This window comes from Gigantopelta aegis, chromosome 4, assembly GCF_016097555.1.
Source record: "Gigantopelta aegis isolate Gae_Host chromosome 4, Gae_host_genome, whole genome shotgun sequence".
Classification (NCBI taxonomy): Eukaryota; Metazoa; Mollusca; class Gastropoda; order Neomphalida; family Peltospiridae; genus Gigantopelta; species Gigantopelta aegis.
The window spans coordinates 7,796,312-7,814,060 of record NC_054702.1 but is presented as its reverse complement, the minus strand read 5'-3'; the positions used below and the strand labels follow the sequence as shown (position 1 = coordinate 7,814,060).

The 17,749-nt window shown below is 34.8% G+C and overlaps 1 protein-coding gene across 3 annotated transcripts in view; it reads right to left on the bottom strand.

Annotated features, from left to right (window-relative positions):
* Positions 1-719: 719 nt before the first annotated feature.
* The window catches only part of LOC121372604 (arrestin domain-containing protein 2-like), an 87,562-nt gene continuing 70,532 nt past the window's right edge, over positions 720-17,749 (bottom strand). For all 3 annotated transcript variants that reach the window (XM_041499016.1, XM_041499017.1, XM_041499019.1), the window contains exon 8: positions 720-4,494. The gene's annotated coding sequence lies outside the window, so the exon portion shown is untranslated. The remainder of the gene's footprint in view (positions 4,495-17,749) is intronic.

Sequence of the window (17,749 nt, the reverse complement as noted above, 5' to 3'; positions counted from 1 at the left end):
TATTTTGTGAGTGTATTAAAAAAAACTGCCTCCCCTCCCACCCCCACCCCAATGAGATCCTATTCAGAACAGCCCTTATGATAATTCATATTAGAAACAATATCAGACAAAACATAACAATAACCAAATACGTCACAGGATCAAAAATATTTGTTTTTCTATTGTTCACTACAAACATCAACATTTGCATGCTGGGCATGGATACAACAATGTAATATTGAGTTAGTGTTAGTCTCGGACTTAGCAATGTTGTTCACAACTCCTTCTCTGAAAGACGTATGCATCTTAACCTTGCCTGAAATACTGCCAAGGAGATTAAAATACATAATGGTACAGGGTTATTTATGTACAAGACGAAATACATATCTGCATCAAACAAGAAAAATACATCTAATGTAACAAGTTTTTAAAGTTTAACAACACCACTGGAGCACACTGATTAATTAATCATCGGCTATTGGATGTTAAAGGCATACTGTCACAGATTTAAGGACTTATTTCTCTAAAAATGGATAATAAATAGAAATTACAGTAATTGTTGGAAACTAAATCTAGCTATTGCATCACCTTAACTGAACCATGATGGAGTGAAATCCATGTCAACCCTCTCAGCAATTTTAGTTTTTGAATTATGGACCATTGCCATAATTCAATTATTTTTACAAAATGTCATTAATAAATGGAGTATGGTGGTTATGAAGATGGTTGAATAAAGTACATTTAGGGACAAATCAAATTATTTTTGCTCAGGTAATACTTTGTTAGACCATTAAATAGGTCAGTGGTCTGTAACAATATGCCTTTAAACATTTGGTACATCTGACACACATACAGATACAGATAATCATAGAGTGTGGTTTAACAAAGAGGCAGGCTTTAACGCCCCAAAATGATTAGCACTTTGATGAATTACATATAAAAATCTGTAGTTGAACATATCTAAAAAAAAAAAATTAGGCTCCATAAAAAGTTGTAATTATTTGACTACAATGTTATTCAGGTTGTGAATTTAGAAGGATTCTGTGCTTTTGCAAATCCCAGAATTACGGTTGCAAGTGTAAAGTTATGAGATGGCAACCCAAAATATGTAGATTGTGTACCGCATTTTTATGATTCTGGCAGAATTCTTTAAAAAAACATTCAATGCCTGATACTATTATACTAGTTTTATACTGTCATGAAAATAATTAAAAGTTTGATTTTTATTAATCAGACTTTTTTTTTTTTTAAATGTTATTTTATGTCTACATTTAGAAATTTAAAATAAAAAGTTAAAAGTTAAAGTTTGTTTTGTTTAGCAACACCACTAGAGCACATGATTTATTAATCATCGGCTACTGGATGTCAAACATTTGTGGCTTAATGGATCATAAAACTTGAAACAAGTTTAAGGTACAAAACTTTTGAAGTTAAGTATAACATGTAAGTAAAAAATTCAAAAGGAATATAGTATTTGAGGTAGTTCTATTGGTTTACTTTTAATTGAAGATATCATTCAAATTGATTCAAAACTGTATTATATGTATTTAAAAAACACAAATCTGTTTAAAAGTTTCTATGGTTTTAGTAATGAGTGAAAAAAGTAGTTCCACACACCTACATATATAACAATAATATGTATATATATACACACACGCACACACACAGACACACATACACATATATACACTTACACACACACATATACATATACATATAGGCTAAAACATCTTGCAAATGCATGTACAAATTATATACACAGAAACAACTGAGGTAAAAGGCATGTGTTTAGCAAACGATCAAAGCACTGATTACATGTACAGTTTTTAAGAGAGAGAGAGAGAGAGAGAGAGAGAGAGAGAGAGAGAGAGAGAGAGAGAGAGAGAGAGAGAGAGAGAGAGAGAGAGAGTTTTAGGAGAGAAGGAGAGAGCAAGAGAGTGGGCACTAAAACAATCTCATAAGATGTAAGTACATACATATCTACACATAATACAAGTAATCCTCTTTTATCAATGTTAAATAATCCTCTTTTATCAATGTTTCTCAAATCTGCCAGGAACAGAAACTGGAACAGGTACAGAACCAAGTTACACCACAATTCAAAAGGAAGTTCATTCTACTCACAATATCTTGACAACCATAACAAGTAAGAATATATAGTAAATATTGTAGTCTGTGTCTTTCCATAACAGTAGCAGTGTAATTTTGACAAAACTAAAAGATAACAAGTAATTTAATTTGAATAATTTGGATGAAAATAATAAAATGATAACAAATGGAATGACAATGTATGAAAATGCTAGGATAATAGAAACATAAAATTTTCAGTTGTGTTAAGAAACTAAAAAAAAAGCAAACACAAAAAATGTTTCTGTTAATGTGAAAAATTCTGTTCAATAAAACATTTTGTTCATGGAAGTGCAACAATGACTAGTGCTAGGTCAAGGCAGTACATGTATATGTACTTGATGGTTATAAAATTTGTTCATTCTAAAAATATTTTTTTTAAAGAGCTAAAAAAGAGCAAAAGTGAAGAAAAAAAGGTATTTGTTGAATCCAGTTCAAACACTGACAGACTAGCCATCTTTTGTAGAACCCTTTCTGAAATGAACTGAACAATCTAGCACTCAATGAGGGTCTGCAGTCATGTCAGTCAGGAAATATTTTATTAAAATTGTTCATCCATGTAGCCCAAGTCACCCCAAGACCCAGAATACTGTCTGTCCAATAAGGTCAGAACCCCAATTTCACCATGGACCATATAGACAGTCCACAGATAGATTCCAGAACCACAGTATCACCATGAACCACACAGACAGTCCATTGATAGAGTTCAGAACCCCATTGTCACCATGAACCATATAGACAGTCCATTCATAGACCCCACAAAAAAACCCCATGTCACCGTCAACCAAATAGACAGTCCATTCATAGAGCCAAGAACCCCAATGTCACCATGAACCATGTAGACAGTCCATTGATAGGGCCCAGAACCCCATTGTCACCATGAACCATACAGACAGTCCATTCATAGCGCCCAAAACCCCAATGTCACCGTCAACCAAATAGACAGTTCATTCATAGAGCCCAGAACCCCAATGTCACTGTCAACCAAATAGACAGTCCATTCATAGAGTCCAGAACCCCAATGTCACCATGAACCATATAGACAGTCCATTCATAGAGCCCAGAACCCCAATGTCACTGTCAACCAAATAGACAGTCCATTGATAGAGCCCAGAACCCCCATTTCACCACGAACCACAGAGACAGTCCACTCATGGAGTCCAGAAGTGTAATGTCTCTCTTAACCATATGTTAGTAGATCCATAGAGTTCAAAATCCCAATGTCTCCTTGAAAAACATGGTTAGTCAATCCATGGGGTCCAGAACCCCAATGTTACCGTGAACCACACGGTTAGTCGATCTGTAGAGCCCAGAACCACAAAGTCTTCTTGAACCATTTGTAAGGATAGTCCTTTCATGGGGCCCAATACACTAATGTTACCTTGAAAAACATGGTTAATTGATCTATGGGGTCCAGAACTCCAATATCACATTGAACCATCTACAAGGTTAGTCCATTCATGGGGCCCAAAACACTAATGTTACCTTGAAAAACATGGTTAATTGATCTATGGGGTCCAGAACTCCAATATCACATTGAACCATCTACAAGGTTAGTCCATTCATGGGGCCCAAAACACTAATGTTACCTTGAAAAACATGGTTAATTGATCTATGGGGTCCAGAACTCCAATATCACATTGAACCATCTACAAGGTTAGTCCATTCATGGGGCCCAAAACACTAATGTTACCTTGAAAAACATGGTTAATTGATCTATGGGGTCCAGAACTCCAATATCACATTGAACCATCTACAAGGTTAGTCCATTCATGGGGCCCAAAACACTAATGTTACCTTGAAAAACATGGTTAATTGATCTATGGGGTCCAGAACTCCAATGACTCCTTGAACCATCTATAAGGTTAGTCCATCCATACGACCCAGAACCCCAATGTCACTTTACAGCCTAACCACGGAAGGGATCATTGGGCAGACAGGTGTGGCTGCATTACATGTTCATATAGTTTATACATTTAAAGTAGTTCAGGCTATGGCATGAAAAAGAAAAATATTATATTTCTATTTAAGCCAGCTACCCAAGAACTAAATGAAGATTGATTAAAAGAAACACAAACCGTACACCTAAAATGTGCAGACAAATGAAAGGTCCAACAGCATGTATTAAAAGCGAAGACTAGCACTAAGCTGAAAGTGAAATAAATGTCTTCTTTTTCATGTAACTATTGCTAGCTGCTGATTTAACGATTGTGACAATAATATGAAAGTCTGCAGACTCTTTCAGTAGCAGCTGCCAATGCTCCTGGTAAAATTGTACTGGTGTGAGTAGGTGTGAGCAAATCCGAGAGCCAGTCACCATGGTTGAACCACGTGATGAAACTGTTTGAGGCTGTTAGGTCACAGGAATGGTTTGATTTAATCCACTGACTGAAAAAAAGAAGAAGAAAAGAAGAAGAAAAAAAGAGATTAAAATAGACATATAAACCATGACTAAATTAAAATTTAAAAATAAATCTCAAAGCATACAAACCTTGATGAATATGCAATGATTATCATCAATTTAACAATGATCAAAAACACAATAATAATACAGATGTACACTGTACTACATGCAGGGCTTATTCTTCAATGGGACCGGCCTCGGTGGCATCGTGGCAGGCCATCGGTCTACAGGCTGGTAGGTACTGGGTTCGGATCCCAGTCGAGGCATGGGATTTTTAATCCAGATACCGACTCCAAACCCTGAGTGAGTGCTCCGCAAGGCTCAATGGGTAGGTGTAAACCACTTGCACCGACCAGTGATCCATAACTGGTTCAACAAAGGCCATGGTTTGTGCTATCCTGCTCGTGGGAAGCGCAAATAAAAGATCCCTTGCTGCCTGTCGTAAAGAAGAGTAGCCTATGTGGCGACAGCGGGTTTCCTCTAAAAACAGTGTCAGAATGACCATATGTTTGACGTCCAATAGCCGATGATAAGATTAAAAATCAATGTGCTCTAATGGCGTCGTTAAATAAAACAAACAAACTTTTTCCTTCAATGGGAATCTGTGAATCTGATTCCTGTAAATGAAAATCATGTGAATCAAATTAAGATTCCTGTAACAATAACCTAACACAAAAATCCACCAAGCATTTAATCCAACATTTATTGTAGAAACAATCTACCAAGTATTGAGCACAACATCCATTTAATACGAAACAACATCTATTAGACACTATCATTTTCATGTCCAGATAATTAAAATTCTGAATAAAAAAAAGATCCTGATGTATTTCTGTGATAAAGCTGCTAGAATCCAAATAGATTCTGGCAGAATTAACCCAAAATGAGGTCTTTATACAGATGAATAAATTGCCAAATGGATGAACACACTAAGAATTATGCCCATTATTTTCAGAGTGGAACTTAGTTCTTTCATGCTTAAAATAAATTTTATATTAATATATAAAAAAAAACCCATTAAATTTGTCAGTAAAACTATCTTAAAATCTCAATCTTTTGCTTAAAAACTTTCTTTTGTTTTAATGTGTTGTCTAATTTCCTAAAGAATCCTATTTATCACATTTCCCCAAAGCAAGTCAAGTCAAAATTAGGTAGATGGCCACACATAACAAAGAGATGAGATGATTAAACTTGTTTTCTGTAGTTGACATCTCCTCAAGTCTGCTCTGCTCATGACCGACTTTCTACGAGGAAGAATGTAGCTCAGCGGTACATGCGTGAATGCCTGAGGTGCAAAGGCTGGTGGGATCAATTCCTCTTGGTGAACTCATTGGGGGTTTTTGGTATCTCACATCTCAACCAGTGGTCCATAACTGATCTACCAAGACAATGGTAGGCCTATGTGCTATCCTGTATGCTTGAAAGTGCATATAAAAGATCACCTTCTGCGTTTTGGCAAGAGCAGCCTATAGCTATATAGCAGGAATAGGTTTTCTCTTGTTCTTTAGATCATGTAACGTCAAAATAACAATAATTATGTTAGACACACACCAAAAAGCTGTATAGCCGATTGTTTTTGTGTGCTGGGGTGTCATTAAACATGCCTTCATTCCAAAATGCTGTAGTTAAACCAGTATTCCTTTCATTTCCACTACACAGTATTATTCAATACAAACTTGTAAAGCGAGTTTACCACATTATTCTTGACAAAGGATAAGCTGTTCTAGAATTAATCACATGGGGGGGGGGGGGGGGGGGGGGGCGCCATAATTAAATTATTATTTTATGTCTAGTAGGACAATACATCCATGGTTTAAATAAAATTGTATTTTGTCGTTGGGTGAATATTTAAAAACACTGTACCCGACCCCCACAAGTGTTCAATTTAGAACTGCTCTAAATATTCTTTGGTACCTGGTCTACTATAGTATGTACAGGAATACAATCAAGCATCCCCTGCAACATAGTGTTTTCCACACTTCGCTACACATAGCTACTGTGTCTGTTACTACTGTTCCACTATATATGTGTTATTTCTACTGGCTGGCCTACTTCATGACCTAGTGCTGAAAGAATGACACATTTATACTTTGAGCATATTTGTGTTTAGGCTCAACAGTTGCCAAACCATAACAATATTAGTGAAAACTGGGTTACAAGGTCAACATTAACACCTACTCAGATCACCTTATGGTATAGTGATAACTGGCTATCTCCAAACACTGCAGCTATTAACTAAATCAAATCATTTCACAGATGACAACGTAGTTTATACATAACTGTATGTAAAAATTACTTTCAATATATTAGCCATCATGAAAATTAGCATTAGTTTAACAATAAGGAAGCCTATAAAACATCATTAAAACAACCCTACACTTCATGGACAATTAACATCTTGGAAAATTGAGAAACAAAATTTAAAATAAAAAGTTTAAAACTTTATGAACATTGATGTTTTTAAATCTGTAAGCTGCCATTTATAAAGACTATGTCAATAAAAAGAATGTAAAATGAAGAGAAAAAAAAAAGGAAATAAATATTTAGTTTAATTAATGGCCATTAATCTAGGAATGAATGAATGAATGAATACATAGGCTATTGGGTATCAAAGGTAAATACCTAACTAAAGCACTTGACATTAATCCAGGAGAACAGTTCTATTTATATAACTTTTGATATCGCTCTTTGATTTAAACTCTGGGCAATGACTGTGAAACAATGGTAATTGGAACATACATGTATGATCTAAACAAGAGAGAAGAAACCAGTTTCCACATAGCCTAATTTTATTCAGCAAGAACTCTTTTACAAGCAATCTCAAAGAACACTACACAAGATTTAATAATAAAATGATAAGTAAGAACTAAATTGGATATTATTTTATGCAAACCTATCAATGACTGATTAATATAAATTAAAATGTACATTATGCTTTGAGGTACTAAATCTGCTACTTTATGTTAAAAAGGTTGGCAGTGTATATAGACTGAGTTCTACATTTTAAAACCTTTAATTTTAAATAACTGTAAAAAATAACATTAAGGTTCACACATTTTGGAAACACACCTCAGCTATCTAGGATGGTTGACCAAGACATTGCAGCTTTTAAAGGAGAGTGTGAGACAAGTTGGTGTAATTGCCACACCCCTCCCCAATGAGCCATCAAAACTCATTCTGGGAGTAGATACTGAGATGGGAACCCAGTACCTACTAGTCTTAAGGCCAATGACTTAATTAACAACATGTACTATATACACCACTGAGGTGGCTTGTAAAGCTGTTTTAACGAGAAAGAAGTCTTATAGTGTTCAGAATAAACACATTTACTATAGGGTGTATACTACCAAATCAAATCCCATAGACCACAATAGTAACATATGTGGCTAAAACTCCTATCTGCAGCGTATCAATCAACATATACACCAATGATATAAATACTACCACCCCTCACTCTTAAAGTGTCACGCTGCTCATTTCAGAAATAACGGGTAGCGTCTATGACTACCCTAGTTCCGCACAAAATTTGAGTACTGTTTGGTTTTTTACAGGTACCCCATACATGTTTCAAGCACAAGGCTACTTGACACAGTGGTACTAGATGAAATAAAATTGCAAATTTTTTTTGCCCACATGAAACTATTTCTTTTGTACAGTCAACACACTCACATTTATCACCAATTACATGACTTGTGGTGTTAACTTCTCTATCAAAAGTTGGGTGCACCTCGAACTTTGATCCAGCCGGAAGTTATGTGGTTTATAGTACTACCTATAATGACCGTGACACATATTGGTTTCAAATCAAGAGTTTTCATCAAGTCCTAAGCAGAAACTAGTTTAATGTTCAAAGAAGGTAAACAATTCAATTTGAAAATGTCATGCTTACTTTTATATGTTATTACAATTCAACCAATCAACCATGCATTCAATCTGAGTATCTTTGAACTTTGTACACTTTGAAGTTTTACAACTTTTGATTTACCATAAAAAGAGAGGGAGTAAAGCCACATCTGAAATAATCCAAAAGGAGCTACCCTTTCAAGATTTAATTAAAAATAGAATAAACTGCAGCAAAAGAAGTCAGCTTGAACTGTGTTAAACCACCAGTAATGAAGCAACAGTTATTCCAAGAAAACTTTCTCCAGATCCACAAGTGAATGAACAGTCATGTGATGGATAAGAGTCTAATTAACTGACTGCCATATCAACGTGAAGTAATATGAGTGCAGAACTCCCAACAGAAACTAAATAATCACCCTTCTTGTGTGTCCAGGAGGAGTCAGTAAATGCACTTCTTATTGAGCCATGCTATTACTGATCCTTCTTTAAACTGCTCAAGTAAATTGCTTTAATATTTGTTCTTCAAAATTCTCCTGAAGTAAATTGCTTTAATATTTGTTCTTCACACTTCTGCAGAAGTGAATCAGAATGCTGTGTCTAGTCTCCATGAAACAAATGGAATGCATCATGCAAGTGTCATCAGATTAAGATTGCAGCATCAACACAGTTTTCCTCGACTGTAAACATTATTATAAAGCCTCTCTTTACATATGTATAAAGAAGAAAAGGAAAATCGATTTTTGTCTTAAAAGTTGCATTTGCAAAGTTATAATGAAACTAAAAAGCCTCTTTTAAATAATGTATTAATTGTATTTGTAATATTAAACATAAAAAAGGTCAGAAAGAAAGAAAATTGCAACAAAAAACAATGTTTTAATATCTTTCAAAGATTAATTCTATGAAAATTATAAAATGTGATATGAAAACAAATACCTTAATAAATGTAGGAATATTTTCTTCTATAGTGTGTTTATGTACAATAGCAATCACTCTTTTGTCACATGCCAAAGTCAATTATTTTTTAGAAATAATGCTTACATCAGAATATTGAAATAAGCATTCACCAAAACTGTCAATATTCTGCTACACTATAACATTCAAAAGATAAAAAAGTTGTCACTTATAAAAAGAAAACAATTGCAGGTGCATGTGGCTGTAATTTAGAAACAAGTCTCAAGCTTCAAACCTTAAAAAGACATAAGAATATTTTCTTTCACAGCACGTTTAAGATATTAGCTAATATCTAGAATTGGATCAGAAGGACCAATTACTGAAACATAATACCAATTCATCTGAAGTCCAAAACCATTAATAATCTATTCTATAAATGAACTGATGACATAAGCTGTCAGATTTCAGGGAGCACAATGTGTTTGTGACCACACATTTTCACACTGGTATCCATGCCACTGTATGAAAAAATGCCACTGTAGGCTCAAGACTAAAAACTGAATTGTTCATTAATATTTAAGATTAACCTATTTTAGTAAATTAAATTGATTTCTGAATTGGTTAAACAGTGCATAGGCTGTTTGAAGTTAAATGTTTATTTTTTATTTTACAGTACATGATTGATTCAATGAATGAATGAATGAATGAATAAATGTTCTTCAGGAACCCCAGCACAAAAATACACCAGCAAACATAAATATAAGAATGATTTGATAATCAACTATTCAAAACTTAAAATTAAAACACAGTGTAAAGAGCTTTGCAAAAATACAAATATCACAGTTACACAGTGTGCTTAAAATTATGAATAAAATTCAACATCTTGTTAAAAAATTCAAAATAAGTTCAGGGTGGAATCAAAATGATTCCATGAAATATTGTCTACTAAATATATGGTTACACATACAATTACATGAAATATTTCTGATTTTGTTGTACAAGTCATTAAACTACTATATTATTTTAACACATACAACACTTGTGTAATCCCACTACCAAACACAACACAAACATAATAATATTTATTACCTATGAGGTACAGCATAACGAGGGTCATATTTATCGTACGATTTCCCTCGTATGTCATAACTAAATCGTATGTCCTCCTGACATTGTCGTTTAACGATTGGCTGTTGTAAGAGTACATTTCTTTCTGATTGGCTGACACGACATTCCACAGATACTACTTTCTTCATTAATACATTATTATTTCGAGTATAAGCTGATCACATGCCGTAATGACAAATACGTGTTTTTAATTAATTTAATAAAAATTAATTCATAATAAATGTAGCATATCTTACCGTAATTTCACTTGAAAGCCATATTTAGTAAAAGGTACAACATTTTAATCACAAGATTTTCTTCAAACACATTCAGGTGCGTTTATAATGTTTCAAAAAAAAAAATTCAATAGCAATTTTGCACTGGAATTTTTCCAGCATTCTTAAAACGGAAACATCATGTACCCAATTTATAGTTATTGTAAGGAGATGCAAAGTGACGTCATTGGAATACTGACGTCATTCAAATTCAAAACCAATTATTTCAATTACTGAGTATTTGTTTGCTTTTTAGTATACACATACTTTACAATTTACAGCTGTTGATACATGTGTACTCTTTACTTATGGGCGTATAAATATCACGTAACTTTAGAACAGGTTGTGATTTAGTTTTCAAGACATCAATGAACAAACATTACTCCACCGTTAAGGAAACGTTAGTTTGTAAACAATGACTGGAATGTTCATTTAGCAAGACAGTTCTATGGTAATAAACAGAATATTACATTCGTGTCCATGATAGACGATGTTTATGACACTCGTGCCTAAATTATCGCATTTCCCTCGCTCTCGCTCGGGAAATATGATAATTTAGGCACTCGTGTCGTAAACGTCGTCTGTCATGGACACGAATATAATATCCTCTGTATACTTCTTTGACAGCACAGCTTTGTATTCGAAAGAAACAAATTACACTGCTTGGCTATACAAGTACATGCATCATTGAAGTACAGACAAAAATAAAATGTTCCACCATCATCAAAAGAGAAAAAAAGATAAAAATAATTTAACAACAAAAGGAACAGAATGATCAACGATTCCATTATGTGAACATTTACCTTTGAGATGATGTCAACGTACTTCTTTGATTTGATTTCAGTTGAAATTCTTGGAAATTATAGTATCCTAATTTGTTATTTTAAAGGTCCCACCACACACTTCTGAGTGAGACTTCATTCATCACGGTCCACTATAGTTCCTAATTGTGACATATGCTGTGGTTCACATATTCACCTCTACAAATTGGGTAAGAATTAAAACAATTTGTATGTTTAATTGTAAGCCTTATGGCTGCATTTTGCCCATGTTATTTTGTAATATAATAATAATAATAATAATAATAAATTCTTTATTTAGTGAGGGTTACACAGTTAGCAAAAGCTAATCTTCCCTGAGGCCCTCAGATACAAACAATACAAAATTACAATACATACATTTATGAACAAATAGAAAATACATATATGGCAATAAACATATGTACATTGACATTTCATTGACTTTTTGGGACATGAGTGTATAGCGGAAGAGACTATTGTTAAATCCCTAAAAACCAAACCCTCAGTAAACTGGAATTGCCTCAAAACCAGTCATTTTTCACAGTCCCTTTTTAAATATGAGTAGAGGACAGAACCTCTCTGATAAATAGGGTCCTCCTCAAAAACAGACATTTTTCACAGTCCCTTTTTAAATATGAGTAGAGAACAGAACCTCTCTGATAAACAAAGAAAGAAAGAAATGTTTTATTTAACGATGCACTCAACACATTTTATTTACGGTTATATGGCGTCAGGCATATGGTTAAGGACCACACATATTTTGAGAGGAAACCTGCTGTCGCCACTACATGGGCTACTCTTCTTTCCGATTAACAGCAAGGGATCTTTTATTTGCGCTTCCCACAGGCAGGATAGCACAAACCATGACCTTTGTTGAACCAGTTATGGATCACTGGTCGGTGCAAGTAGTTTACACCTACCGATGGAGCCTTGTGGAGCACTCACTCAGGGTTTGGAGTTGGTATCTGGATTTAAAATCCCATGCCTCAACTGGGATCGGAACCCAGTACCTACCAGCCTGTAGACCGATGGCCTAACCACGACGCCACCGAGGCCGGTCTCTGATAAACAGGATCCTCCTCAAAACCAGACATTTTTCAGTCCCTTTTTAAATATGAGTAGAGAACAGAACCTCTCTGATAAACAGGGTCCTCCTTAAAACCAGACTTTTTCCCTTGAGGGTTCTGTTTAGAGAAGTTTCACTGTATTTGATTTTACCACCAAAGTCGCCAAAGAAACTGATGAAGCCATACAATTCAATTAAAGAATTGGAACTGAATTACAAAAAAAAAAAAGAGAATGTTTATCTGCAATATATCTTGCAAAACAAATCGCATTATTACAAATGAAACATAATTTAATTAACCCTTAATTTAACCTCAGCTGAATATGATGAAAATTCAACTGACCTACAAGTACATAACCTACAGGATATAGAGTTAATAAAGACACTGCAAATCAGCTATGGTAGTGATGTTCACACAACAAAGCTTTCACCATTAGCCGAAGATGATTCGTTACACGCATTAATGTAAGTACAAGTGAAGCATGGCGCTCACAATTACACAACGAGAAGCACCTGTACACAGATGAGAAGCACGTGCTAGACAATAAAAAACTCACTAAACTTCATTAACAATGCACCGAGAATACAGGTCAAACACAAACGGAGAAAACTTGTGTGGACTACTTCTATAATGCAGGGAACATTTTGTTTTCATTGCAATTCAATCGCTATGCACATTTCAAAGATTTCTACACAATTCTAAACTTTTAAAAGTAGTTGCTACCCAATTTTCAACTGATCTCCAAATGACGTTAATAAAAATTTATATACCAAAATCTTCCCAATAATAATGTGCACTAATAACTATAACCTGATGCAATGACCCACATAATATATATATTTACTTAATAAATGTATTACAGACCAGGCATAAAACATCTTTTGGTCTGTTCAATGCATGTCACAACATCAACAAAAAGACCACTTCATTTTCTTGCCAACAGATTTTACATTGTACATTTTGCTTAGTTTATTTATCTTAATCATAACAAAATATATTATTATAATAACATGATATCTATTTGACAGAACAATTGAAACAAATAAACCTTATACATATATTCCCACCATACTATCACAAGATAAGATTATATTCATAACTACAAAATTAGCATCGTTACACATAAAAACCTTGTACACATACACAAATATAAGCTGGAATGTAAAGTGTATAACTAACAAAATGGTGGTACCAACTATATTAACGACTACAAATAAACAACTCTACAGCATTTATACCCCACTAAACACCAATCCTCCAAGCAATTTCATTAAGCTTCTTTTTTTTGGGGTAGTTTTTTACTCTTTTTTTTTTTAGGAATCTCAATTAGCCAAAAATAAGACACTTCCACCCATAGGACTCGATTAAGTATTTTGTCAGACAAAATGAAGTGGCACTGTTAACACACTTGGTATGGAGTGAAATATTAGTCTGTTTTCAAGTATGCTCATGAACGTGATGTCAGACGTGCAAGTCTTCATGGGCAAGTTAAAATGGAAGTAGCTTCACTTAATTTTGTAATCAATAGAAGCACTTGACAAAATGGGATTACGAAGCAGTTAATTCCGTCTCAAGTACCTGATAACCATCAGTGTCATCACTGAATTTAAATGAGAAACTTTTAATCGGCAGACTGAGCTAACAAATTGACTACCATGGCGCAGAATGCAGGTTTGTGCCCCCCCCCCCGCCCCACCCCCCATTGAGGATTAAAATGGATGTGGGTTTTTTTGTCCAACTCTGTATAAATGAAGAACAAAAATCTGGCTTGTGTCCCCCCCAACTACAGATAGTGCCTCCTCTACTCCAGATTTTGTTCCCACAAGCCTAGTTACCGATTTTCAAAGCTATTTTAGTGTTATGATATTTTAAAACCATTGTAAGCTATGACGTCACTATAATACGAACCATGATTGAAAATATGCGCCCTAGAATGGATACCATCCAAATATCTGGCTTGTGCCCCACTAGAGACTGTGCCCCCCTCTTCACTATATATTGTGCACCCCCTTCTTCACTAGATAGTGTGCACCCCCTTCTTCACTAGATAGTGTTCACCCCCTCGTCACTAGATATTGTGCACCCCCTCGTCACTAGATATTGTGCACCCCCTTCTTCACTAGATATTGTGCACCCCCTCTTCACTAGATATTGTGCACCCCCTCTTCACTAGATATTGTGCCGCCAACTCCAAAGTTTGATCCTACAGGCCTGGCTACAGATTTTTGAAGCTATCTTAGTGTTACAATATTATACAACCATGGTAGGCTTTGATGTCATAGTTTCAAAAATATGGGCCCTGGAATGAATACCATCCAAATATCTAATGTCATCAGTTTGATCTTTATAACACTAAAGACTAAAAATTGCAAGCTGCACAGAGAGGAAAGGGTAAAATTAAGTAAAAAAATCTGCAAATCTGGTGATAAATTAGTAAATGTATCTTTGCCAAATCAACATACAGTAATTACAGTACCTCAGATTTTAATATCTTCAGAAAACAGACTTTTAATTTATCATAAAAGGTGCCAACTTTATTCTAATCACAACAAATGCTGGTAGTATTAAACCAAATAACTTCTGGCTGGGTCAAAGTTCGAGGTGCACCAAACTTTTGATAGAGAAGTGAACACCACAAGTCCTGTGATTGGTTATCAATGTGAGTTTGTTGGTTGTAAAAAATAATAGTTTCATCTGGGTAAAAAAAAAATGCAATTTTATTTCATCTAGTACCAATGTGTCGAGTAGCCTTGTGCTTGAAACATGTACGGGGTACCTGTAAAAAAAAAGTACTCAAATTTTGTGCGTAACTAGGGTAGTCATAGACGCTACCCATTATCTCAGAAACGAGCAGCTTGACCCCCATTTTTTTCTGATTCACTTTAAGTGTAAGGGGTGGTAGTATTTATATCCGTGGCGTTTATGTCGGTTGATACGTTGCAGGTAGGAGTTTTAGTCACATATGTTACTATTGTCGTCTATGGGATTTGATTTGGTAGTATACACCCTGCTAGTACAATTACCTTTATTATCAAGTTCCAGGCCCATAGCCAGGATTTTTTTTTTGGGGGGGGGGGGGGGGGGGGTTCGTTTAGGCTTATAGTGAGACACAAAGTGCCTCACACAAGGGCGTCCGAGTTGCTTAGGGGGGTCCGGGGGCATATTGGAGGAAAAAAAAGCCACTGGTAGGGCAGGGGGTCTATGGGCCTGAGCTATGGCTATGGGCCTAAGTCCACAGAAATAAATATGTTCAAAGATGATGAAATATGCATACAAATCAAACTACCTGTATATGTTGAAGGAAACAAGTTTCTAAAAATTAGAACAGGTACCTTTAATTGCCGATAGATTTAAGCAGCATTAACATACACAGTTACCAGTTACCACTGTGCAAAAACATTCAATATTGTATCACCTGCTCAATAGATATATTACCAAAACTACATAACTTAAATTCACTGTAAACTTTAATATTGTCCATCTTACAGTGACATAAAAAAAATAGCTCTGTATTGTATTTTAATTGGAAGCTATATATGAAAAAAACATCTCACTAAAATATATGAGCAAGATTTTATTGACCTTTAGTTCATGAACTTTATGAGTTCCAACTCTTATCATGGATGTAGTTTCAAACTAAACCAGTGCAAACTACTGACCTTTGGGCAATAGGCAGAATCAGCTCCTAACAATACAATACAAACATGACCAATGGCCAGATAATTTGCTGAGAGGATTTACTCAAAGCCCTTCAACAATCAAGCAGTGTAATGAATTTCCTGTTTGAAAATATTTTTATTTTTAAACATATACTGAAAAAAATAGACAATTCTGACTAGTTTTATTTGTTATTACATACCTATTCAATCTTACTATAGTGATAAAGGCCTGTTGTAATAAATTTATTCTGTATCGCACATATGTGCAATCTGGACCGGAACTTTTAAATGGGGAATTCCCTTTTCCTTTTTACAGCAGTTTGTGCCTTTTAGACCCCTATTTACTTACGTCATATATGATTTACAAATGACGTCATATTGTATTTGAAACATTACACAAGGCTGCCGCACAGTATGATTCTTAACGTTAAATGAATCCATGAAAGGAGTTTTGATCATAGATTTAACAAAGTGTTGTTATGGCGTTAAATTAAAAACTGTTTTTGTAAAACATAAAAGAAGGTATGTAATAAATACAGAACTTCACATACGTTGTTTTCGCTTCCTATTTATTGCACTCGTTTATTTTGTGAAAGAACATACCACTCGACCGCTACGCAGTCTCATGGTATATATTCTTGCACAAAATAAACGAGTGCAATAAAAAGGAAGCGAAAACAACGTATGTGAAGTTCTGTATATTTACAGACTAATATTAAAATAGAATCATTAACTACTACAACAGTCCGTTAGCTGATTCATTATCAATGTCACGAAACAATTTGTTATTTGACCATCATAAAGGATGTGTTGTACTGCCCTGTGCTAGTTTTGATTTAGTGAACTAGTCTATGAGTGACAGTCCTCTTTGAGCAGTGCAGGAAGGATGACTTGTAAAGGATTTGCCCAGAAGTAGTTGCTCTAAAAACAAGGCACTAGATAGAGATACGTGGAATCAACCACTAATTTGCCTTGTGCCCATTTGACTCTGCATTTTGCAGAGATACAGTTTTGATCACGGATAACAATTTAGTCATTTAGATTCCTTAAATAAATAATCATATTTTGTCAGATATAGCGCTGCTTTGTTTTTTCATCTCTCTCTAGACTTTTTTCTCTCTGTCTCTACCTCTCTCTGTCTCTTTCTCTGTGTATCTGCTTCAGTCTTTCTGTGTGTCTGTCCCTTCCCTGTTCCCTTTATTTTATATGCAGTTTCACAATAAAATAACAAAGACTAAAAGTTTTACATGGATATCAAAATGAACATCAGCAATGACTTTGAAGCCAGCTCCAAAAAGTCTCATTACTCTTCAACAGGCCGGCAGTTCGAAACAGCCAGCTTTGCTAAATCTGTTTTAATATGGATCCCCAAGAAAGATTGATGTCTAGTTAACTCTCTGGAGGAAAGTTTCATTACAACACTTCGCCAGCTGACTGTGTTTATGACAGTTTAATTCCCCTCTCAAAAGATCACAAAATTAACTCTGGCTCGTATAATAGCCTTGGTGTCACATTGGGGAGATGCTCACGTTTGATGGTAACCTATCAGCAAGACATTTGAAACTATGGGTTGTCAGTGATGAAGGGTAATCACAAA